Source organism: Maniola hyperantus, chromosome 3 (assembly GCF_902806685.2).
Source record: "Maniola hyperantus chromosome 3, iAphHyp1.2, whole genome shotgun sequence".
Classification (NCBI taxonomy): Eukaryota; Metazoa; Arthropoda; class Insecta; order Lepidoptera; family Nymphalidae; genus Maniola; species Maniola hyperantus.
The window spans coordinates 12,764,535-12,791,007 of record NC_048538.1 but is presented as its reverse complement, the minus strand read 5'-3'; the positions used below and the strand labels follow the sequence as shown (position 1 = coordinate 12,791,007).

Here is a 26,473-nt window from a genome sequence, read left to right as displayed (position 1 = left end):
AAAGTGTGTTTGTTTGTTGGTTTGTTGGTTTATTGGTTTGTTGGCTTGTCCTTCAATCACGTCGCATCGGTGCAACGGATTGACGTGATATTTTGCATGGGTATATATAAAGATCTGGAGAGTGACATACGCTATTAATACAGCTTCGGAGGGCACTTGAAGATCATTAAAATACTTCTATTTGAGATCACAACTGTTTTATTTTATTAAAGTTACAAAATACAAAATTAGTACAAGAAGCCATGACACTACATTATTGCATCATTAAAAATCACAGACTCACAGAAAACATAGACTAATGAACATACTTACACAGACTAGTGAAATCTCTCTGATTAAATTGCCATCAACATACGCTACTTTTTATCCCGGAAAATCAAAAAGTTCCCACGGGATTTTTAAAAAACAAGCGGACGAAGTCGCGCGCATCAGCTAGTTTTAAATAAAGGAGGACACTCCACACAATGCAAGCATTTGTCAGAGCGCGCGGTCGGCGTCTCGCCGGCGAGCGGAGACCCTACAGAAAGTTTGATAATAACACCACCAGCGCCGGCCGGTAATGTGACAGCCGATACGTCGCCAGCAGCCTCGCTGGACAATTTAAATTTCGAACCTCCATTTTGTCCCACTGGCCACAGCTACAATGCTGACTGCATTCTTTTATTCTTTTTTCTCCTGCAAAAGTTACATTAAGCTAAATAAAATGTACCTATGTTTTATGTGTCTGATAATGTACGATTTGATACAGAATTACCTACATAATTGTTAGATAATACTTGTACTGATTGCCAAAATTAATAATGATAATCTTAATATTATTATTAATCATATTAATAACATTTTATGATCTGTCGATAACGCCACATTGTTATTTGTCAAAAAAAATATAGTCTTTTAAAGTATGAGTTATTTAAATCACCACCGTATTCAAATCATTTTGTGAATACAAATTAATTTCGTTGTAAACTAGCATTTTGGTTGGGCAAAATGCACGCATTTTTCTGTAAGTTTTCAATATATTATATCTACTTCCTATAACGATTAGATAGGCAATATATAAACCCAAATATTATGTAAGTTTGAAGTCAAGACAAAAGAATGATGTTAAGTTTATTACGAACCGTTGTCTATTTTGGTGAAAAAAAAATAATGATGTGTTCGTATAGTGATAAATGAGACATTCATGAGGTGTCACAGACAGCCGTGTGGGATTACACGTGTCATTACCGCGGTAATGCGGCGAAAGCTGCGGGCTGCTTTGGACCCGTCAACCTGACAATACTAAATTATTTACCAAAACCAAAATGAGAAAATGTAATAGTAATCTAAATATATAAAAGGAAAAGGTGACTGACTGACTGACTGACTGACTGACTGACTGATCTGATCTATCAACGCACAGCTCAAACTACTGGACGGATCGGGCTGAAATTCGGCATGCAGATAGCTATTATGACGTAGGCATCCGCTAAGAAAGGACTTTTGAAAATTCAACCCCTAAGGGGCTGAAATAGCGGTTTGAAATTTGTGTAGTCCACGCGACGAAGTCGCGAGCATAAGCTAGTATCTTATATTTATCTTGTTATTGATAGTCAAAGACAAGGGTTTAAGAAATATTTATAGGTAGGTAACTGCCATACCTACCAGATTATGGAGACCTTGGCTTATGAAGCATAAAACATTTTAAAAGTATAAAAATCGTGATTTATAAAGTTGAAGATCTAAATAGGATCTATTTGAGAAAGCAAAAAACTGGCCAAGTGCGAGTCAGACTCGCGCACTGAGGGTTCCGCACTACGTACTGTGTACTACGTATGTGTGAATTGTCATGGCAAAAGTACGGTTTACCTTTAAAATAAGAACTAAAATCGTACTTTTGATTCGACAGTTGACATATGAAGCTAAAATGGTGAGTGAGATCTCATTTTTTACGCATTATATTTATCTCCTTAAGCCACAAAATATCGAATACCCCAGTCACCAATCCTGTCAATCCTTTAACCTGATTTCGGCATATTTTGGGGGTAATAATCAAATAGACGTCATTACGTCAACAACAAAGGTGATTCAATGCGTTCTGACAAGTCAGATGCTAATCAGTCAACCCTTTAGGTCGACAAATCGGAAATTAGGGAGGCATGAGTGCTCGTGGGATAACCCCGACTTCATAAACTAGGGTCTCCGAGACCCCGGGAGACTCGAGCCAACCTTGTTCTGTTTCTTTGAATATTTAACACTGTGATAGTGGCGTTTTGTATTTTTGTGACCCCTGCGAAGGAACGGGTCCCATACACCTTCCAGGTTTAGTGTGCTTTTAGCCTGTATAACCTATAGTCCGCGACAGTTCGAGATGGCAATCGGGGAAAGTGGGAACGCCCCACACACCCGCACAGCCCCCGCGCTAACCCGGTGCAGGCGAGCGGGTGTGACGTGCGGGTGCGCAGGGCATCCCCCACCTCATACCTCTATGGCCATCTCAATCTTCCGCGTACCTACTATTATTATGTCCCTATCTATGGTAATCTACATGAATGCATGGTGAGCTTTTGAATGTAATTCGAGTTAAGAATCAAACGATAACTTGTTATGCAATTTGAAACATTGACAGCCGCACTCTGAGTCGCTAATCGTTACTTAAGATTGAGTTAAAACGAGACAGATTTATGTGAGAGATATAGCTCTGTCTCGTTTAAACTAAACTTAAGTAACGATTAAGTGACTCTGAGTACAGCTGTAAATTTTTATTTTAGCCCTAGCTAATAACTGCGACTTCATCCACGTTAGGTCTTTAAGAATCTCGTGGGAACACATCAATTATTTTTCGAGATAAAAATTAACTTGTGTCACTCTCCAGCTTTATAACTATACCTAATGTGTATATAATATGTATATGCTGAAGTTCACGTCAATCCGTTGCTTTAGAACCGCGTGATTGAAGGATTAACCAATTAACACAATTTTGCATAATATGGGTACTTAATGATACCTAATTAATGGCTAGTGATAACTCATTTATTATAGTACGCGACAGGTCGAAATGGCAATCGTGGTATTAGGCGGAGGGACGCCCCACACACCCGCTCTTCACCCGCGCTCGCCCGCACCGGGTTAGAGCGGAAGCTGTGCGGGTGTGCGGGGCGTTCCCTCCCTGATTCCCATCTCGACCTATTGTGGACCATTACACATAGTCTTTAAAAATAAAATTACAAATCAAGTACCTAAGTAAAATCCAAGGCAGGTATGACCATAACAAGAGAAGTCGGGTGTTCTACCAGTAATAAATAATTAAGGCTGACCCAAACCACGCATTCCTTCCCAGATGACGACGACATCTTAAAATATGGCCACCCTTTCTTCAGCTGTTGACTTCGACCCCTTGCCAGTTGCCACACACTGCTCAGCATAATTAATAAATGACCTACTCGGTCCCTTATGCTTCGACGAACACACAACAGCCCTTGTGGACCTAGAAGACTGCATAAACAGACCAATCTCATAATTAATATTAAGTTGAATACCAAATTACGTAAACAAGCATTCGAATCATCATCATGATCAACCCATCGCTTGCCTACTACAAAGCACGAGTCTCCTCTCAGAATGAGATAGGTTTAGGACATAGTCCGCCTCGTTGGCCAAGTGCAGATAAGGAGAACTCTCCGACATGCTGATTTCCTTGCGATGTTTTCCTTCACCGTCAAAGTAAGTGATATTTAATTGGTCAAAACGCACATAACTCCGAAAAGTTAGAGGTCCGGGATCGAACCCCCGACCTCCCTAGGCTCCAAAAATTGTACAAATCCTGTGTAGCTAGTAAAAATACAAAATATCTAGTTCAAAAAGTATATAAACATCTACATAGTTGCAGGTAGAAAATTGTGTAAAAGACAAAGGAAACAAAATTAGGGGAGTGTGATAGAAATTAATTTATTTCCTTGGCCTTTAAAAATATCTGGAGTATATCTAAGCGAATCTATGGTAATAGAGTAAAGAGTTAGTTTAAGACATTTAAGAAAAATAAAGTAGTCTGTGGTCTATTGGACGCCAAGAAAAATGGTTTCATTTTAATGATCCGTAAAATTAAAAACTAATATAATATAATAAAACTTAACATGGCCACACAGCATGGTAACACAGCATGTGCTGTGGTGCTGATTAAAATAAGCACCTAGGTAGCTAGGTGCTTCTTTTAATCAGCCTAAATGAATGATCCCCCTTTTAAATCATCTAATTATTTAAAATGGAAAGCCTCCCGTTACATCTAGTAAAGCAAAAGGTACTCTGTAATTACAGCTAATCGCATTGCAGCAATTAAAACAAATAGCCGATAGTATCTAAATAGCACGGCCGGGCCCGCACCGCGACTCTCCCATTAATTACTTAAATTTAATTCATATGAGACCCACGCACCACTATTTACATTCAGAAACCCACCCCGCCCGCATCTCACAACCCTTGCTAAACTTGTCGACCCTAAGACGCTAACTCCTAAGAAGAGTTTCTTTGATAGTGCGCTCCGGTGGCTTTGAATAAAGGCCAGGGTCGATAGAGTTTTGATCTGTAATTTTATAGCTTTGAGACGGCCCCCAGATACGCGGTAGGTATAAGGATTGTGGCGTATCGAATCGGCTTACTTTGTTTTTGTTAACGATAACCGCTAAGTTCTCTACCCGTACAATCATTCTTTGAACTTTAAACAATGAGGTGGTAATTCTGGGGACCTTTGTTTTAACAAAGTTTAAATGACATAAAGGTTACCGCTGAAGTACAAACACTTCTTAAAGGTTTCTAGTTTACCGAGTCAGTTACTAACCAAGCTAAATTAGGTAACCTAAACAAGGTTGGGCTCACGATATTAAAAGGGATAGGCGAGAGAGATAGCATCAGTAAAATATATTGGCATGGTCCAGTAAAGTTAATTTAAGCAACAACTTTCTCGTACACCTAGTATTTAAAACAAATAGTAATTGAAAAATATGACTGCTGACAAGATTCTAACGATAATTATTTATAATAATCAAATCTGTTCAGGCATTTAGAAGTTATGGTAGAACAAATAAACTCACATACAGACGCACATATAAAAATCTGGAAAACATATAAATACGTACACAGACTTTTTTGGGAAGGGTGTAATTTGACGTCAGCATTGCACACTCAAATTCTCAAAAAGAAAGAGATTTGTCAAATGCCAAAAAGTAGAGATCGTTTCGTTCCCAAAGAGAAAAGGATTAGCCCTTATCGGAGTACGCGTAAAGCGGTGATACTTATATGAGTGCCCCTTTTATTGCATTATACGGGGAAGGGTTACCCTCGGCCCTCCGTCTTACGTCTCGCGAGCACGGGAAGAATTTATAAATAAGTTACGCGAGCCCGCCTTATTCTTCGCCTCAGCGTCTCACTTTGTTTTATCATATTTAAATTATTGTAGTCAGATGTGGAACGTGTACCTAATTGCTGTACTTTGTTAAGATAATGTACCTTTGGCGCGGCTCCACTTTTGTTTTCTTGTTTTCAAGCGGTATAAATTCACGGGAGGACGTCGTTGAAACGCCCAACTTTCGTGTTCTGTTTTTGTGTGGACTTTCCTTTTGGGTGGAATAAAATTTGTTATGCAGGCGCCTGAAGGTCGAAGGTTCTCGAAACGAATATCTCACAGTTAAGTTAAGATGTTAACTTATGATGGGATTTTCATGTCAACCAGTAATTAAATGAATTTATAAAAAATCGTCCAGATGAATGAATCTGTGATTCTTGGGTTTCCCTATTTTTTCACAATTTCCACTAGATACTTAGTACCTATTACCTGTTGAGACCATGAATCATTGGGGCCGATTCTCTTGTACACAATCTCTAAACTAAACTAAATTAACAGGTCTAAATCTAGTGCTATCCTTTTCCGCAAGCAACATTATGAAAAGGATAGCAATAGATTTAGACGTGCCATTTTAGATTAGTTAAGAGATTGTGTACAACGGAATTAGCCACAATATCATAATTACTATAACCAAATATTTTTTTAATTTTTAACACACATCGGTAATTTTATTTCAAACAATGCTGCACTCGTTTCTCTTTTGTAGAAATTTTAGATTTTGAAATGGCATGGATTTCAACATCATGTAAAATATTTTACAAAAAAGGTTTAAATAGACATTAAATTCGGACAAAGTCGTGAGCAACTGCTATACTTAATTATATAACTATATGAGAAAGAAGTTTACGGCAACACGTCTTTTCTTTATTGTTACTCGGAACAATTTAATTTACGTGCGAAGCGATCACAAAACGCCCATTCATCAAATGTTTTAATTTAAGCACACATTTCCTCACAAACGCCGCGATCTAGTTAAGAAAACAATGACTTATTCATATAATAACACAATATTTTCTCGTATAAATCATATTTAAGTGTTATTTCATTTCCTACAGACCCTCGCATGCAGCACACGCATCGAACGAATAAGTAATTGAAATTTGAAAGGAACTTTTGATTTTAGGAAAATGTTTTCACCCCGCTCCTTGTGAAATTATTATGAATATCCGCTCCTTTGCCGGATAGGCCTGTCTTAATAAATGACTTTCCTTTCATGCTCCGGAAAGCATAAGTATTCAAGTTTAACTTTTATGTTAAGGTTTGATGAAGAAATAATTTTTGTAGGTACTAATCATCACCATCAACCCATCACCAGCCCACTATTGAGCACACTGCACAAGTCTCTTCTCAGAATAAAATGAGATTGGGCATGGTCTACTACACGAGCCAAAATATTATGTGAATCGGCATATTTCACACACTTTTGTTAGAACATTATAGAGAACTCTGAGGCATGCAAAATTCCTCACAATATTTTCCTTCAGATCAGCTGTCAGAGAGATGCTATATATAGAGGTGGAGATGACCCGCCAAATTAATTCAATCTGACTTGTGAACAAGATCCGTCTACAGTAACTAAAGTGAAATATTAACATGAGTAAAATAAACTTACTGAAAAATGACCTGATGAATTGATGCTGATTCCTTGAGAACGAGGACGGGTCGTAATGTGGGACGCACAGTGCGTTGACTGAAACCGGTACGGTAAGCGGTGCGAGCATGGCTCACTCATCGAGATTTACATTTTTTTGTAAATATCATGTCACCAGATTCAAGACCGATAACTGGCTATACATTGTAGACTGGTACCTATTACATTGTCAAGTGTGTGACAGTACAAAGAGACAAAATGTCAACTTGTAGTATTGAGATTGGCTGTTCCCATTCCTCACTCACCCGAGGCGTACAAGATTGCCGATCAACCCTTTGACGACGGGTTACTTGTTAACAATGTTGTTAGACCTTTATTTGAATAGATGGATGACGCTTCTCTTTGATATTATCAGATGGTATTATGAATCTTACGGAAATTACTAAGTATTAATATCTAGCTCTCTCTAGTTAGTTCCTTATGTCTAAGGCTATGATTACAATCATGGCATGTAAACTTGCGGTTCATAATTTTCTTCCATCAAGATCTGTCGTTGACAATACGATTGTCGTAGAAGTTATGCTGCGGATTCTTCTCTCTTTTCAATGACTATTATGATGCATAATGTATTTAATAATAGTGTGATCATTTTCTCAAAAGGGCCGAGAGCTTGCAGGAAATTTCGTTAAGATGTTCTGCGTTACCTGAGAATGCCAAACTAAGTAGATCTACCAGAACGCGGTATTATTGCATATTTCATATACTTACTACTTTCAGATTTTGTCGAATATTTCTCCTAAAGCTTCCCATTAATTCTATCTTATGGCTCGAGCAATAACATGGAACGTTATTTTAAAAGACTGTAGTCCATAATATTAAATAAACTTTTCGAAGCTTCCTTTATTAATGAAAATTTTGTAATTAAATCGTAAAAATGTACATTATACGTCAAAATAACGTGCAAACCCTGCATTCTCAAATCAGAGCACTAAGAACACTTCTAATTCGACCATTAAAGCGCGTCGCAAGATGTCGGCAACACCAATAAACAAGAGTTGAACGCGAGCGCGAACGCCAAAAGTTTGGAGGCGCGCGGTGAGTGCAGAGGACCAGTAATGAGGGTTAGAAATTTCGGCACATTGCCGCCCAAACCGCAGCCGGCTTCTTGGCTTATTATTAATTCCGTAAGACGTGTCCCCGATGTCCAAGACGTGCGCTGAGATTCGAGACAAAAGTCACAAGGGCGGAAGGGACCGACCCCCCCGTACGTGTGGAGAGTCGACAAGTCGCAATATGCAGGAGTGTGGGATTTACAGGTGGTTTTAATAACGCAGCCTCTAATGTCGCGAGATGAATACTTAATGGAAGGATCATCAGCGGATTTGGTGGAGACGGTTGACTTGAGTAATAATGGATATCTTTATTATCTTAATGCTCGAGTAAATAATGCTAGTGCCTCGCGTTGTAAGCTTGTTACAATAAGACTTAATTTATTTTCTACTAAATTATATTCATGTGCTAAGACGGCGATTTTCTTCACACGTAGTATTTAGAATTAGGGATACTTAGTAGCCTTCAAGCAGATTTTCGTGACTATCAGCTCTTTTAAATTGTAACTCTTATTTCACATAGGAACTAAAAATTAACTTTCCTGAAGTTCAGTAATATCTTTGGTTTTTATTGTAAGGATTCTCTTCACTAATATTATAAAGAGAAAAGATTTGTTTGTTTGTAAAACTCTGAAACAACTGAACCGATTTTAATCATCATTTCAGCACTAGAAAACTAGAAGTTGCATAAACTATAAATTACAAATGCAAACCGATTTTAACTATTTGTGCACCATTAGAAAGCTAGAAGTAGAATAAACCATAAATTACACAAGTACCACGGACAAAGTCGCGGGCAGGAGCTAGTTTACAATAAATATAGGCACTAAAAATTACTCTTTCTTAAAACTTGCTTAAAATGCGTGGTTGTATCCGTTACAAGATGGTTACAAGACAACAATTTACTTACAAAGTGCAAATCCCTTTAAGATGGTTTCGTTGTAGGGAGTGCCTTCAAAAACTCGTTAGGTGGTTGGCATTCTGCGGTGGAGGGTCACGTCTTGCAGGCTGCCTCAAGACAAAATGTCACAAGAACTTTGTGATATATTGTTAAATTATAAATGACTAGGTAAAGATCCTGTTTGGCGGTTCGTCATCATCTTCATCAACTAATAGACTCCACAGCTGGACATAGGTCTCTTGTAGGGGCTTCCATACACCACGGTCTTGCCTACTATTTAATAGTAGGCAAGACGCTGAAGTTTGTCAGATATTATACTCTGGTAGGTAGGTACTTACTACTTACTACAGATCTTCTGATTTTTGATTAACAAAAAGTTTGGTGGTAAAAAAAAGTAAAATAACGGTCTATTAAAGCCCAAGAGTGCTATAGTTCCAATAGTTCCTTCTTTCATTGAAAAATACTGGGTTCTTTGCCTTTAATAAAAAACTTTATTATTATTAAAAAATTGACGATGTAACCCAGTCAACCCAGATGTAACTTCATGGTATATGTGCGATTCAAACATCTCACGAATTATGACTTACTATTGTTAAATTATAAATACATAAGTGTTTCTGTTTATCTGTTACTTACCTTTTCACGGCCCATCCGCTAAACCGATTTTGGCGAAAGGTACAAAGTTTGCTTGCATCCCGGAAACGCACATGAACTATTTTTATCCCGCAAAATGAAAGACCTCTCACGGGATTTTTAAAATCAGTTGTAAGTTGTAAGTATCAGCTAAGTAGTTATATTAGGGAAACATGAGGATTTAACTTATCACAGTATGGACAGGCGACCTTGTTACCTTTAAAGGCTTTAAGTAAGCTTGCTCTAGAGTCTAGATCTTCAGATAACAATAAAATCTTATCTTAAGGTGCTGATAAACTTGAGCATTCACTTGTAACAGAACATCGAGCATTCGCCGTTTTTATTTTTGTCGAACTGAACAACGAGCCGAGCCAAGCATAGAGCCAAATATTGCTACGAACATCTTGAGCATTCTAGCGAATGCTCGTCTATTCTTCATGAAGATGGCAGACTTGACGGTTGCGTTTGCTCGCTAGAATGCTTGCCAGAACGCTCGATAGAATGCTCGCTAAAATGTCCTCGTATTTTTCTGTGATGTAACATTCGTAAGAATGCTCATTACAAGTGAATGCTCAAGTTTATCAGCACCTTTAAGGTAACAAATCTCAAAAAGGAAATAAATTTTTCTAACACATGTTCCTCTAAGAAGAATTGGCAATCACTGATAGCGTGCCGTGCGGCGCACATTGCAGGATTATCTCAAGAATTGGGCACGCGGGACCAATAGCTTTCTAAACGCGTACCTAACTCATTGAGACGTCGTGTTTATGGGCCTGGGTAATCGATTGCTATATCTTTAATGCTTCCTCTTTTTCTTATTTTTTATTCGTTTTATTTAATCGATTTGTTGATTTAATTTTTTACACAAAAATTTCCTTCTAAATAGCAAAATCAACTATCTAACATTCTAGTTAAAATAATATTATTTTTTCAATCCCTCTGAATCATTGTCTTTGTAACAACTATTTACTTATTCTTATTTTTCATGTACCAAAATTGTAGTTACAAAATAATAATAAATCAAGTTACAGCGGAAATGCTTTGTACTTTATAGCTTAGGATAGCAGTGACTGTTTAATGGTTAGGTTGTCGGCTTCGTATATCTACTCGTGTGGCTCTGGTGTAGCGTATCTAACTTTTATGAACTTTTCAGAATCGTGTGCGTTTTCAACATTTTAAAGGGAATAATTTTAAGATGAAAAAATCGTAATCTAATGCATGCTTAAGAGTTCTTCATAATGTTCTCAAAGGTATGTGAAGTCTGCCAATCTGCACTAGGCCAGCGTGGTAGACTTTAGCCTAAATCCTTCTCATTTTGAAAGAAGACCCATGCCCAGTAGTGGGCAGACCGTGGGATGAAATGATGACTTTGAAAATATAAATACAATCAAGAATGGCTAACGCGCGCTTAGTTATTTTTGAGTTTTTACTTGTTACTATTATAACAAAATGAAAAATGTTTGCATTTTTAATTAGCAAACGCTTTCTACTAAGTAATTAAATTCCACCTTCAAGAAATTCATTCAATAAATAACAATTACTCTTTAATATGTTTCAATCGGGAGGCCATACATTTGTTGGCCGTCAGTAAATTACAGGCTTGAAGGCGCGAGGTGGCCGACACCGGAAGAAATATTGCCGACATAACGTATTTGTTCCGAATAGAGCTTGACCGCTGCACTTATCGATATAACACTATTATTATCGAGGGCATAAAACGTTTACTAATGAAAACGCACAAAAAATGATATTAGGAATAGGTATAGTTGTATTCTTTTTTCTCAAGTGTAGTTCTTACTGTCGAAATCTTGTAGTCGAGCTGTATGAAGAAAACTCGTACCATTGTATGATTAATAGAAAGAGGACACAACCCTCAGTAAAGAGGAATAAGATGCAGGGAGATCTTCTTACCTTGACCGTTTTGTGAAATAGCGTGAAGTGGCATAAAATACCTAAGTACCTGAAAAAAATACCAAGAGTCATTAAATCTTAAAATATAAAAAGAAAAGGTGACTGACTGACTGACTGATTGATTGATCTATCAACGCACAGCTCAAACTACTGGACGAATCGGGCTAAAATTTGGCATGCAGATAGCTATTATGACGTAGGCATCCACTAAGAGTTTTCGAAAATTCAACACCTAAGGGGGTGAAATAGAGGTTTGAAATTTGTGTAGTCCACGCGGACGAAGTCGCGAGCATAAGCTAGTTCAATGTCAGATTTAACTTAAAATTTCATTTAGTGCCTGTAAGGTAGGTACTATTAGGTAGTCTGCGGTTTTATTAGGTTCTAAAGGCTACAATGAAAACTTTCTTGCGATATGTTTTATGAACTGATTGTAGAGTCAGAATTCGTTACATCACTAAGTTCAATTTTCTTGTGTGCAATATGCATTTACATCTTTTAGCTTCTTTATAGCCAGCCTTTAAAAGCCATTTTCACTATATTATAGAGTATAAGTTTGAAAAATTTATTTTTTTATCGATAACTAAGCTTCATCACTAACTACATCCCTGAGTGCAACTGTTTAACAAATCGGTGTATAAAAGACCGGCCGACCGCCCGCTGAGTGCTTAATCACTTAACACTCGCCAGATTAACGAAAAATATATGTACTTAAATGCCCCTCACTCAGTGATTACACGCTTCCAAATAATCTCGACTAAGTAGTTGATAGGTAGTTATTAGTATTACACTTTTTAACATAGTATTTTGTATGCCATAGGTCCCATAGGAGATCCCTATTGAGGTCCCTTTCGTCTTAGTACGACCCAGGCAAGACAATTTTGATTGCGTCTATTTCAGCTCTGAGTTACCTACCTATATTTTTTATTGCACGATAGGCTTGCGTTTGACGACAATCATCAGTACCCATAATATTATAAATGCGAAAGTGTGTTTGTTAGTTGGTTTATTAGTTTGTTGCTTTGTCGCTTTGTCCTTAAATTACGTCACAACGGAGCAACGGATCGACGTGATTTTTTGCATGGATATAGTTAAAGACCTGGATAGTGACATAAACTACTTTTTATCCCGGAAAATCAAAGAGATTTTTAAAAAACCTAATTCCACGTGGACGAAGTCGCGGGCATTTTTAATAAAAAGCGTTGATGAGGTCTAAGTTGCAGCACGCTTGCCTAGAAGATGCCTATTTACTCTTGCTTTAAAGGCATTTAGAAGATAAGGCTGTACGTGGCAGGAAAAACGGATGCCGGAAGAGCATTCTACACCTTAGCGGTTCGTATCAGAAACGTTGAGCAAAAACGTTTCATGCGTGTGGATTGGATGCCGAGCACAGGATGCCAACATTCACGGATTCTCGTTGTTCTGTGGAACAATGGCGAAGGAGGAGCAAGGTTGTGAATTTCCTGAGCACACTCTCCAAAATATAGCTGATAGAAGACCGTTCGTATATATATGACAGTATGGTCAGGAAGGAAAGGAAAAATCTACAGTTTCTGCAACCTGCGTTAAGAATGAAGAAATGGCATACGATCAGTAATAACAATTACGTACTTACTTAGAATAAGTAGTTAATTCTATGTTGCTATAGAAATGTGGCATCCCAAGGAATACCTACGCCACTTTTTATCCCGGAAAATAAAAGAGTCCTCATGGATTTTTTAGAAACCTAAATCCACACGGACGAAGTCGTGCGCATCATCCAGTAGGTATATTAAGAATCGTACTTAAGAGAATTAAATAAAAACGCAATAAAAATACCCCTTTGCCTATTCCTTTGGATATCGAATAAACTACGCAAACATCGCAAGAAATGCGCATCAATCCGGGCTAAAGCAAAGATTTACCCTTGTAAGGACATTAATTCTTACAGGACGCTGTAATGTAGACAAAACGAGCCGGACAAGGGGTGGCCTGCTAACAGCCAGCAGGCCGTGAAAAGAAACCCTTTTTCTGAGTAAAATATGTGTATATGGACCTACCTGCCTGCTTTCAGTTTGTTTTTATTCATAGCGCGGTCCATACAAATGTAGTTTGGCTCCCTTTTGAAACTATCCAACCAACTTGAATATACTATTCAATCCAACAATAAATTCACTGTTTGATTGATTAAAAATGTTAAAAATGAATCGATCTTATCGAATATTACGTTCGTGTTTATCTGTTTGGCTCGGAATTTTTTTTCAGACACTATAAAACTGTAGTTATATCATAATATATTTAGCATAATTAAGCGTCTTGTAATGTAACAAGTGACCTACTTATAGACGTGCAGTCAAATTTTGAGAAAAAAATTACAAATGTACTTACGGTTACGGAAAAAGAAAAGAGAAAATCTAAAAGTAAACTAAAATCGCGGTGAGGGTTCTTTAACAGTTTTTTAAAAATAATTTTGGCTTAGTTAATAGTGACGAAAAAATAAAGTATTATTTTTGCCAATTTTGAAAAATCCTAGAGCAGTTTGTGGGCTATCGATATAAACTTTTAAGAAAACAACGCAATATCTCCACTATTCTTACGTACAAATATTTAATGGAAGGTCAATAGTATGTTTGCACGGTCATTGCAGGATCAAAGCCATCGTTGGGCAAATAACGATTTTGCTCCGTAAATAAATACTCAAAGGCCAATTCGAATAGTTTTCCTAAGAATGTGATCAAGGGGCGCATTGCTATGGCTTACTAACGTTCACTAAATGGATTTGCTTTCTCAGGTAGATATTTTCAACAGATCTCAACTTCTCAACGTTTCATGAGTTTGTGAATGAGCAATTTGACCAATGTACGCTTATTATTAATTTGAGCTAAATATCTTCCTAATTTCGAAAATTTTACGCGCGAAACTTACCCAATTAAACCTAGCTGTAATTTGTTTAGTTAAATTAAAAAAGGCTATTTTAATTAACAAATAATTACAGTACGATAATAATTTTAGGTTTTATAGATTGATGCAGAATATAGCACGTAGATGATCTTGATACCTAACAGCAAAAGAAAGTCTAAAAATTAATAATAAATAAATAAAACTTATATTACAAAATTAAGGTTTCAATATACGCCATCTATTCGCTACAGTAAGAACTTCAATAAGAAAACTCTCCCTCTACCCTCGTAAGCACCGAGCCCTCTGTGAGGAAAATGTGTAACTTTGTAGAGCAAGGTGAGTTTCCATGCAAGGAAACCTCTTTCTAACCCGACTGACTAGGCTATCCTTTCTCGTCGTTACATTTACATTCTAGGATTACTCTTGCCTGTGATTTGAGATGATCATGTAATTTTATTGGCTCCCGTAAATTGAAAGAATGGATTATTTTACTCAACAGCTGTTGTAAGGCCAAATGTCCACTGGCAATAAAACTTGCAGAAGTTAGCTCTGGCAAATCACTCGCACTTTAAACAAATTGCACTATTAACAAATTTTATTACAGCAAATTATCTTAGCTTAGTTTTAATAGCAAGTAAAACTTACAGACATGGCAATAGGGCAGTGACTTCTGCAATTTTTATTGCTGAAGGCCGTGTTGCATTAGGCCGAGTGTCCATTGGCAAGTAACTTCCGCAATTTCTTGCAGAAGCAGCGTTTTGGACTGTAAAAGCACTCACTCACTACAAAGTATGGATCTCCTCTCAGTGTGAGAAGGGTTTTGGAAATAGTCTTTCACGCTGGCCAAGTGTGGATTGGCAGACTTCACACACCTTTAAGAACATTATGGAGAACTCGCAAGCATGCCAGTTTTCTCACGATGTTTTCCTTCACCGTCAAAGCAAATGATATTTAATTAAGTAGGTACTTAAAACACACATAACACATAGGCTAATTTGTGAAATAAGTACATACTTATTTTTACCTAAATAAAGTATTAAGGTATTAATCAAACTTAGTCATTTTATATTATTTATCTTTACCTTGACAGATGGTGCGGGAGGATGTGGACCAGGCGACGACCGTGCATTTGGCAACTGTAGTAAGTGGCGAATGGTGTAGCTTTCCCGCCCCTTGCGTGACATTCTACGACAAAGGGTAATAATAAAAACTTTTATACTTAGTTCGTTATTAAATACAAAACATTTGCCGAAAATTGTATTTATACATTATACTAGCTGACCCGCCCCGCTTCAATCGAGTAGAATTTCTGAAAATCGGTGAGGGAGTAGAATTTCTAAAAATCCTGAAACATGTACTTGTTCATTTTGCCCAAACCTTAAATATCTACCAATTATCAATCAACTTGTTGATTTTCCGGGATAAAAAGTAGTAGGTATAGGGTCCGTCTCCAGGATGAAAGCTATCTGTGTAGCAAGTTGATGATGCAGCAAATTTGTCTATACGGATTAAGATTTTTTTAAATCCCGGGGAAACTCTTCGATTTCCCTGGGCCAAAAGTAACTTATGTCCTTCCCCGCGATGCTTGTTTTCAACTGGTGTTTTCTATTTTCAATGCGGCCCCTTATAGAGTCGTTTTCAGTAGGGTAATATTAACATTATGTCATCAAAATGAGTGGAAATAGGTGGAAACAGGTACTCTATTTGCGAATTCTGCGAAAATTAGTCTTTATGAGGCTAATGCAAGTTTGCTCGTGCACGTGTATCTACGTACATAATATAAAGTACCTACAGGTGCTTTCCAGGTAATCACTTAGAATTCAAATATAATTATATTTCTTGGAAATGTTTTCTCTTATATTCCTTTAGATACGTGTCGAAAAAGAAATATATTATCACATTTATATCATAGGGTTCTGTTTAGTTTTATTTTACCACAGAATACACAATTGACTTAAGTGACTTTATAATAAAACACAGGCCAAATGGTTATATAAAGTTTTATCTGAGTTTTTTAAAACAGAACTGATATTAGTATAAATACTTTAATACATAAAGTATTTATACTAGCCGGCTAAAACTTAGTTTTCTGAAACTAATCGGGCATACTCCGACGAAGAACATGAGGTCTTATTTGTGGGAAGGCCCGGGTTCGATTCCTGGCAGGAATTTGGAATTTTATAATTTCTAAGTTTCTAGTCTGGTCTGGTAGGAGGTTTCGGCCGTGGCTAGTTACCACCCTACCGGCAAAGCCGTACCGCCAAGCGATTTAGCGTTCCGGTACGATGCCGTGTATAGAAACCAATGGGGCGTAGGTTTATTAAAAACTGTCATACCACTTCTAGGTTAACCCGCTTCCATCTTAGACTGCATCGTCATTAACCACCAAGTGAGATCGCAGTCAAGGGATAACTTTTGCCAGCTTTTGCATTAATTTGTAATGAACTCTCACCATAGTTTAAATGCTAAAAAAGCCATTAGTATTTTATTGTGCTATCTCTACAAGAATACTTCAAAGTGGCGTACTTATATACAACAAACTTTTACTAAGTAGATCTGCTAATTCCAAGTTTCACTGACTTAGTAATGAGAAAGGATTAATTAGACAGTCGAGAGGGCAGCGAAAACTAGACTACAACTTTAAATAGGTGGTCCGAGGATTTATGTACTTTAATAACAGTTTAATTTTCTTTTTAATTACATGAAGAATTATATTTAATCCAACCTTTTCGTCTGGTCGCCATAAGCTGTCTATCTGACTGTTATCTTTTCACAGCCCATCCGATTTACTGATTTTGATCAAATTTGGTACAGATATAGCTCGCATTCTGAAGACGTATATAGTATAGGTATAAACTACTTTTAAACCCGGAAAATCAGAGAATAAAAAGAATCCACGTGGACGAAGTCGCGAGTACATCTAGTACCTATGTTATAAAAGCTTATATTATTATTAGGCATACCTATTGTCTGGTTGGAGGCTTCGGCCGTGGCTAGTTACCACCCTACCGGCAAAGCCGTGCCGCCAAGCGATTTAGCGTTCCGGTACGATGCCGTGTAGAAACCAAAGGGGTATGGGTTTAATAAAAACTGCCATACCCCTTTCAGGTTAGCCCGCTATCATCTTAGACTGCATCATCACTTACCACCAGGTGAGATTGCAGTCAAGGGCTAACTTGTATCTGAATAAAAAATAAAAAAACCTACCTATATTTTTGTATCAGATATCGATATTAAGAATGCGGAATCACGCGTGTATGATTTGATATATAACATGAACATAATATAGGTATAGAACTCGTATTATGAGCTCACGTAGATTCTTATTTCTGTGAACCACAGGCCGCAGCCCACGGGAATTCTTGAAAAATACAAACAACATCTTGTTTGTTACTTTTGAAAGGGAAATAAATTTTGTACGAATTATTATTGCTCCGATATTTGGAGTCTGAACAGAACAAAGAAATCATTTTTTACGCAGTAATATAATAAATCTATGTTTTCTGTATCTAAGACTACTAACCAAACTGATTTTTAGCAAAAATATAAAAAGGGTAGAACGTACGTTTATTCACTGTTGTGTACATTACTATAAAGGAGATCCCAATTCCCAATAAAACAATTTGGCTGCGAAAGAAAAAAAACAATGTCATAACGTTTGTTCTACAAACGTTATGACATTGTTATGTATATTATTCTTTATAAATGTAAAGAATATTTACATAGGTACTTAATATTTAAAAAAATCCAGAAAAAAAATTACAGTAGAGCAGCAGTTCTTGGTTTTTTTTTTCATCGAACAAATTGTTTAAAGTCATGTTTCTATTTCATATAGAATTTTGATTAATGTTTTTTGTACCAGTTCTACGCCTACAGTTAATCCAACCATACTAATATTATGAATGGGCAAGTATGTCTGTCTATCTACTCTACCTATCTGCTTCATGGCCCATAGTTTAACCGATCTTGGCAGATAGGTATAGAATAGCTTGCATTCCGGGGAAGGATGCCCTCCCATGATAATGGTGGATGATGTATGTAAATGTCATACTACTTTTTATCCCAAATTAAAAAATAAAGAGTTCCCACGGGTTGAAAAACCGAGACGTACGTGGATGAAGTCGCAGGCATCATCTAGTTTATTTAAGGACAGCATTAGACATTGACTTTCATAGCATCATATATTTTTTCGAAAACTTAGTTCAAATAAATTTCCTGTAACTTAATTTACTTGTTCAACAGAAAGTTAGGAACGGAAAACTTGCCAACTTGGAAAAACCTAACTTTCAACAAAATAGTAGGTAGGTAAACTTTTTGTGTTCAGCAATTTTATGAATGATTTTTAATAGGCAACTCTTAGCAAGGCAAGCCTTGTGTCTTTTTTGTATCGACTCACTCTAAGCTTTATATACCAAGCATAAGGGCCAACACACAAAACTGCGATGCGACAAAATTTGCCTCAAAATCTGATCTGCGAGCTCACACAACTCTTCGCAATAACTTTTTAGATTGTAACATTTTAGACGTCAACATCGTCGGTCGTGTTGATTTAACTCTCTCGTAAGTAATGTGTCTTTAACATAGAGGAAGGTAAGTTAGGAATTGAAAAGATCAATACAGATTTTCTTATTGAACGATTTTATTTCCCTCATATTATATCGTACTCTATTTCTTGAACGGTTCAGGGAAAGTACTTTAGAGCATTTATTTATCGCAAGTAGGTACACTACAGAAGCACTTTCCGAGCACTCCATTTCGCATTCGCTTCTGCAAACTTTCCGTAAATTAAGTCGCCTTGCAAAATTTTATTCAAAGAATATTTATAGGGAAAACTGTTATGCAAAATCTCTCTACTATTATATAAAATTTTAATAATCTGTCTGTTTTTATCATGCGCGTATCACGCAAACTCTTCTTGATTGATTGATATAAAACTTTCGCAATTACAAAGCATCATAATCATCATCATCATCAACCTATAGACGTCCACTGCTGGACATAGGTCTCTTGTAGGGACTCACCACACGCCACAGTCTTGCGCCACCTGAATCCAGCGGCTCCCTGTGACTCGTCTGATGTCATCCGTCGACCTAGTGGGGGGTCTTCCAAAGTAGTTCGTAAAACCGATAGACGTTGGGGTCCCAAGGTGCTGGAATGGAATGGCGACCTCGCACCGGAAGACGCAGCATTAGAAAGCATATTATTAAGTAAATAATATACTTAGACTTGAATAGTATTCAAACGTTGATAAAGAGAGGTTCAAAAATATGTTTTAGTCTGAATTCTAATTCAGACTTAGAACATATTTTTGAACCTCAAACTATAGGTATTATCTCGGGAAACTGAATAGGTACTACAGAATTCAAAATAAGTGTAGAAATGGTAACAGAGCGTGAATTTGTTAACTAATATAGCGCTATTGTAAAAATAAACATAATATTTGTGCAACTTTAAAATCTAAGGCTATCTTATTAGGACACTGGTCCTAGTGAGACACTGCCACTGCCAAGAGGACGCCAGGTGAGGTACCCTCCATAGAGCTGTATAGGTACATCTAGTTGGTAGCGCGACCTGGTTGCGTTACCACTGGTGTCCTAGTGAGATAGGGCACTTAAAGTCAAAACATTGTTCTCTTAAGTTGTGAAGTATTTGGAATGATCTGACAACTTACCGCATTATTAACTCAAAAAATCCTACCATTATATTATTGTGATACTGAAAGGTCACGACCCTCAGCGATGAGAAATAGGATACAGAAACAGAAACATATCTGTTTAACATAATAAAGAATGATTTATGCTAGACCGTGCTTGATCCGAGCCGTGCCACGTCCGACGCGCAGACGAACCACGGATTGCAATTTTGTATGAAGAAACGTAACACGGACGAGTCTCGGATGACTCGAACACGGCACGGTCTGATGTGACCTCACACAAATTCCCAATCTGGTGCCTCGGACGCGGCACGGCTCGGGCCCGGAACGGTCTAGCATAAATCATCCCTAATGTGTAGGTACTTACTTATAAATTATTATTTTTTAAGTGTTAGTAAGTAACTAAAAATCAACAGCACTTTGTTTAGAATTTGAGACAAAAGCTAATCTATTTCAGTTTTAGCATTCTATGTTGTGGATAAAAGGTAGTTAGTCTATTTTAATACAGTTTCCTCATATAACTTTGCAAAGTAACATGTCATAGATTTCCGTAACGTAACGTCTACTTGCATAATATAATTCACTTCGGTATTAGTGCCAAGGGCTCGCACATAATATTTGAGACCAAACGATATTATGTTATATTAATATACTAGGTATACCTACTACTACAATATATTAATAACTATATACCTAAGCTACATTTGTTTATTAGTTTAGAGTTTATTTATTTATATTATTTATATATATATATTTTTTTTAATTAAGTAACTTTTTTAGTAGTAAAATTACCTGACACATTCGCATGCGGTGATTACTTTTAATTAGCTCGTCATATTATCTTAGAACTTTTGTATTGTTAAATTTGCATTTGATGTATATGATTAGCTGTTAGTGATCCAAATAAATAAAAAAAAAAAAAAGCTTAATCATACAATATATGTGTTCAAAAAGATTGAGCTAAAAGTATGTATACTATATATATATATATAGTATATATACTTAGTATAGTATATATATATATATTATATGTATACTAGCTGACCCAGCGAACTTCGTACCGCCTAACAGTGGATTCTTTATTTTTTAATTTTTTTAATACTTAAAATTTTTCTCTCCGTAAGAACCATCGTACTTCAAGGAATATTATAAAAAAAGAATTAGCGAAATCGGTTCAGCTGTTCTGGAGATTTGCGATCAGCAACACATTCAGCGATTCATTTTTAGGGTTCCGTAGCCGAATGGCAAAAAACGAAACCCTTATAGATTCGTCATGTCTGTCTGTCCGTCTGTCTGTCCGTCCGTATGTCACAACCACTTTTTTACGAAACTATAAGAGCTATACTGTTGAAACTTGGTAAGTAGATGTATTCTGTGAACCGCATTAAGATTTTTACACAAAAAAAAGAAAAAAACTTAATTTTGGGGTTCCCCATACTTAGAACTGAAACTAAAAAAAAAATTTTTTATCAAACCCATACGTGTGGGGTATCTATGGATAGGTCTTTAAAAATGATATTGAGGTTTCTAATTTCATTTTTGTCTAAACTGAATAGTTTGCGCGTGAGACCCTTCCAAAGAAAATGTGTCCCCCCCCCCCCTGTAACTTCTAAATAAGAGAATGATAAAACTAAAAAAAATATATGATGTACATTACCATGCAAACTTCCACCGAAAATTGGGTTGAACGAGATCTAGTGAGTAGTTTTTGATTTATCGTGCAAAATGTCGAAAAAATACGATTGTACTACGGAACCCTCAGTGCGCGAGTCTGATTCGCACTTGGCCGATTTTGTTTTATATATAGAAGAGAAGATATAAATAATCTATGAGCGTCCCCGAAATGCAAGCTATCTCTGTACCAAAATTCATCAAACTCGGATAAACAGATGGGCAAAGTAAAGCTAGTCTAGACAGACAAATAGACACACTTTCGCATTTTTAATATTAGTATGAATTATCATTAAGTACCTGCTTAAAAGTACTTATTGAAATGCGAGACGTCAAATAAAAAAGTTAAATTAAAATTAGAACGTTCGCCATTAAAAACTTTCCTTTGGCTCTTTTGCATTCTTGCCCGTAACTTTGAAAACACGCTTAAGATTACTTATAGAAACCCGGTCAAGTGCGAGCTCGGATTGTTCACTAGAGTTCCGGACCAGTAACTAAGGAAAAAATGTTTAAAGGGAGAAACTTTTATATTTAATTTTGACGGAATTATTATTCAATTTATGAAAAGAATATAGTTTTTGGTACGTATAATTATTAACCTCCACCCTTATCCACTTCTGATACTTAAATATTAAATGAAAAAGTAAATTTGTTTGCATTTCAAGTACTAGCCTTTGAACTTAACGCTTCATAAAAAAAAAAAATTTGGCACACAGCTTGCATTCTGAGATGAACATGAGCTTATTTTTACTACAACAAAATATCTTAGACGAAAATTGCTTTGTAACATTGTATAATATACCTACCTATACGGGTTTTGATCGCACCCTGAATCTCCCACAATATGCCTCGAGGCACAGTGAGGCCTTGTGGCTTAGTACCAAGGGAGATTTTTTTTAAATAGGCAAATAAAGTAGGCACGTAATTATAATTTACTCGCTCTAAAGCTAGTGAAAAGCAAGCGTATAAAATAAATTGCAATATAATAAAATCTTCTCATAGAATATTCTCATTATAATATTATTACCTGTGCTAATCAAACTTACCTATATAATAAAACTATTAAGTTTTCTCTCACCGCAAATTGTAGTGTTCATAACCTAATTTCCTCGTAGCAAGCTTATTTGCTATTCATGAATCGTGCCCAATAAAATTGAGGCAGTCTGTTTACTGTCGCATTGTATTGACAACTTGGGTTAGGGGAAAAATGTATGAGCGATTTACACAACGCGATTTAATTGTCGCGTCGCCTATTTAAAAAACTTATTTTTTCATAGTTATTTTTTGCATTTTTATTAAAGCCTTAAACTAAGATGTGCTGGCTTGATAGTAGCTATTACACTATTTTACAACAAATATCACTATTTTCTATTTAGTGATGCTTTTTTCATAATTATTGGTGATAACTACGCATTTGACGATTCAAAAGTATTGACTTACTTATTTGTAAAAGTTTATTTGAATAAAAAATCCCTCAATTTTTTGGAATTCAACTTTGTGTCGAAGAGAATAGGCGTTCTAATAAAAGTATGGTTCATACAAAATGACTCCTCACGCGTTATTTTAACTCTATGGGTCAACTGTCATGTTAAAAGTACGGTTCATCTTTAAAATAAGGACTAAAATCGTACTTTTGACTTGTAATTTGACACAAAATGTAAAAATGGTATTTTTCGCTAAATAAAGAAAACAGGTTGCAAGTATTTTCTTGGAAGTCGTTTGTTATTGATTTCTTTGTATTTACTTGATACGTGGATGTTGATTGGCTTTCGAACGAAATAAGGCCATTTGATAAATTAAGGTCTCCATTTTGCCAGAATCAAAAACATTGTGCATCTGAATCAGACCTAAAAGAGAGTTGCGTCCCTGAGGGCCATTTATTGTTCAAAGCAAGTAAAAAAGAAACAGGGCAAATATAAAGAGACAGCCATAAAGCCCCTTGAAACTCTCTATTCAAACCGATTCCAGCTCTAACATATTAGCATAAGTTACATTTTCGGCATATCAAACAAGTTTCGCATATAACCTTTCACAAAATGAGTTATTAAGGTTTATTCAGGAGCTAGTAGTAAATTCTGAACGTCGACTTGAATACACATACATAATTAAATCAGTACATCATTATTTTAGCTTTTCCTATTTTTTTTGAATGTTTGCCGTGAAACATTTTAAATTACTCGTATATAATATCACACCGTAATCTCCGTAGTATAGTACTTCCATTATCATAATGAATTTGTAAGAAACTGACCTTTTTGCTCTTTATTGACAGAAAGGAGGTTCTTAAGATACCCGGTCTCTTTGGGGGAGATTTGGTTATGTGGAATTTCTACCCATTAAAGGACTAAAGCACTGAGGATGGCCACCTAGGGGCCATCCTAAGTGCTTATTAGGGAGGCTCCGAAAACTCTAAAGAAGAACGTGCGCCGGAGCCATAAGAAACTGACCTAGTAAATATTTGAGTTTATGTCTTGAACATTCAAAAATCTAAAATGTCGTCTTTTATTTGAACCTGATAATTATTCAAATAATCGTGATATAGCTATTAGTTAGGAGTAGTACCTATTACTAATTGTACAAAATATGCAAGTACATATTATACTTAATCACTTTCTTTGTTTTAATCTTCAAATCGATTTACATATTATGTACCTACCTACTCGTACTTATTAACACAGCTGCAGGCAACGCCATTTTGAAGTGCTTATTTCCATTATAACATTGTACTAACTACACTGAAATGTTCTACAAAAGTTCGCGTTTTGCTTCGTAAAGTCCAGAAGTTTTAACTTGGCAAAGCACACTAACTCCCCAATTGGTATTACGCGAAAACAACATTTATTACAAGCGAGCACAGATTGAATTAGCTCGCGGTGGAATTCCGCTTACTACTTTGTGTAAATAGACGAAGTTCAAGTTATCTGAAAAGTTATTTAACAAAGTTTCATAGCTTTCTTGACTGTTATTGGAGTTTGTACTTTGAGTAGTCGGAATTGAGTTAATTATTGTTTGTCGGACAAAGTTTTGTTAAGACCTTTGGCAAGCGTGGCTCGTTTGCGTTATCCCATCGAGAGCCGTGACTGTAGAAAGATTTTCCTTCTCTACAATAGACTGAGACTGGGACCGGTTACTGAAATGACTTTGTAATGGCGTCCTCAATAAAACGATCTCAATATCGTGGGCTTTTTACTTTATTTACGGTCCGTAGGAACTATTTCGACAAAATATTAGTTTTCTTCTTTCCTTATGTACCTACTTATAAAGGTTTGTGACATGTATCCCTATTTGGTTTAGGAGGATAACATAAATAATTTAATATATTAGGTACCTATATTACGTTATTGTACGTTATTATGTAGATATGTATAGAAACAAAAGTTGATAACGTATTGGCTATACTTACATAACAGATCTTTATTTAATAAGGTGCTTCATATTATACGAGTACAAAGAGCAGCTCATGAGAAAACAAATAAGACAATTGGATCAGAAATGAAATCGATCTCGAGTTACGCTAAGCCAAGGTCATAAGGTACAACGGTCTTAAAATACTTACGTAGGTACAAAAATAATTTTAAAATTTCTTCCCTCTTCATATCCTTCGATCAATTCCATGAACCTTAAACGAAACATTTTCACTTCATAGTACTTACTGATGCTCGTTGTTATTTACTTTCATTCCATTATTGTTATTGTATTGTATAAAATCCTCCTATGGCATTGTTTGATTATGAATGAAATAGGTATAATTAATGAAAGTACCTACCTATATAAAAGTTGCTTGTGTGTACATTTCAAGTTAATTTCAAATTTAATTTTACGCTTATTATTGTAGTTGATTATTTAGAAGTTTATAATCTCTGACCACCTAGCGCGCATGTATGTGATACTCGTAATACTTTCAGACAAAACTTTTCCACACACAACTTTCCAACTATGAAAAAACTAGTAGAACTAAGTTAACTTTTTATCACCTGTCACTTCTCCGTACGTCCGGTTCATAAGCAAGGTCAAGACGTGATGTTAGCGTCCTCCTTACGCTTGCTGAAGTAAACACAAATCACAAGAGCATCATCCGGAAAACGTCACGCGTGAAACACTTCAAAACAACATCTGAAATCTTCGGAAACACTCGCAAACCCCTAGAACACAGTCACTAACACAGCAAAGCACCGGTCCCGAGCCACAAGAACGTATATCGACTTACAGCCTAACCTCAAAACATCTTACTGACACTCCGCGGCCCACAGGAATTAATAAAAAGTTTCTTTATAAAACAAGTGGGTTGTGAGCATGTTCCAAAATGGCGGAACTTTGCGTTAACTTCGGAACGTAGAGCGACGTGAAGTTGTGGGGTGCGCGTCTCTTGCCGCCTGCGGTACGATTGCGCAGTCACTACTAACTTTTCTCATAACAATTTCACGAAAAAACTTGTAAGTACACAGTTTTCACCATGGAAACTTTTTGAGGTGCCTTAGAAAGTAGTTTACGTACATAGTTCAGGTTTAAAAGTAGTTTGAAGCGTATCTATTATGAGTTAGGGAACGAGGTATTCGCGTAGAACTCTCAAATCATACCGCGAGCCGCGTAGTCGTCGGGGGTTCGGACGGGGAAAATCAATAACTTACGGCCGACTCTCTCCGCCGCTCTCCGCGTTTAATCATACACTTTGTGAGCAAAACATTAAAACTTGTCCGTTTGTTTGGCGGAGGGAGACGATCGGTATTCGCGGAGCGGGGCCGGTAGCGGA

The 26,473-nt window shown here is 36.5% G+C and overlaps 1 long non-coding RNA gene across 1 annotated transcript in view; it reads right to left on the bottom strand.

Moving 5' to 3' along the window:
• LOC138404705 (uncharacterized) overlaps positions 1-26,199 on the bottom strand; it is a 211,530-nt gene extending 185,331 nt beyond the window's left edge. The window contains exons 1-2 of the long non-coding RNA XR_011238527.1: positions 25,698-26,199; positions 15,482-15,584 (exon numbers count right to left, since the gene is read on the bottom strand). This is a non-coding gene — a long non-coding RNA (uncharacterized lncRNA). The remainder of the gene's footprint in view (positions 1-15,481; positions 15,585-25,697) is intronic.
• Between the last annotated feature and the right edge of the window lie 274 nt (positions 26,200-26,473).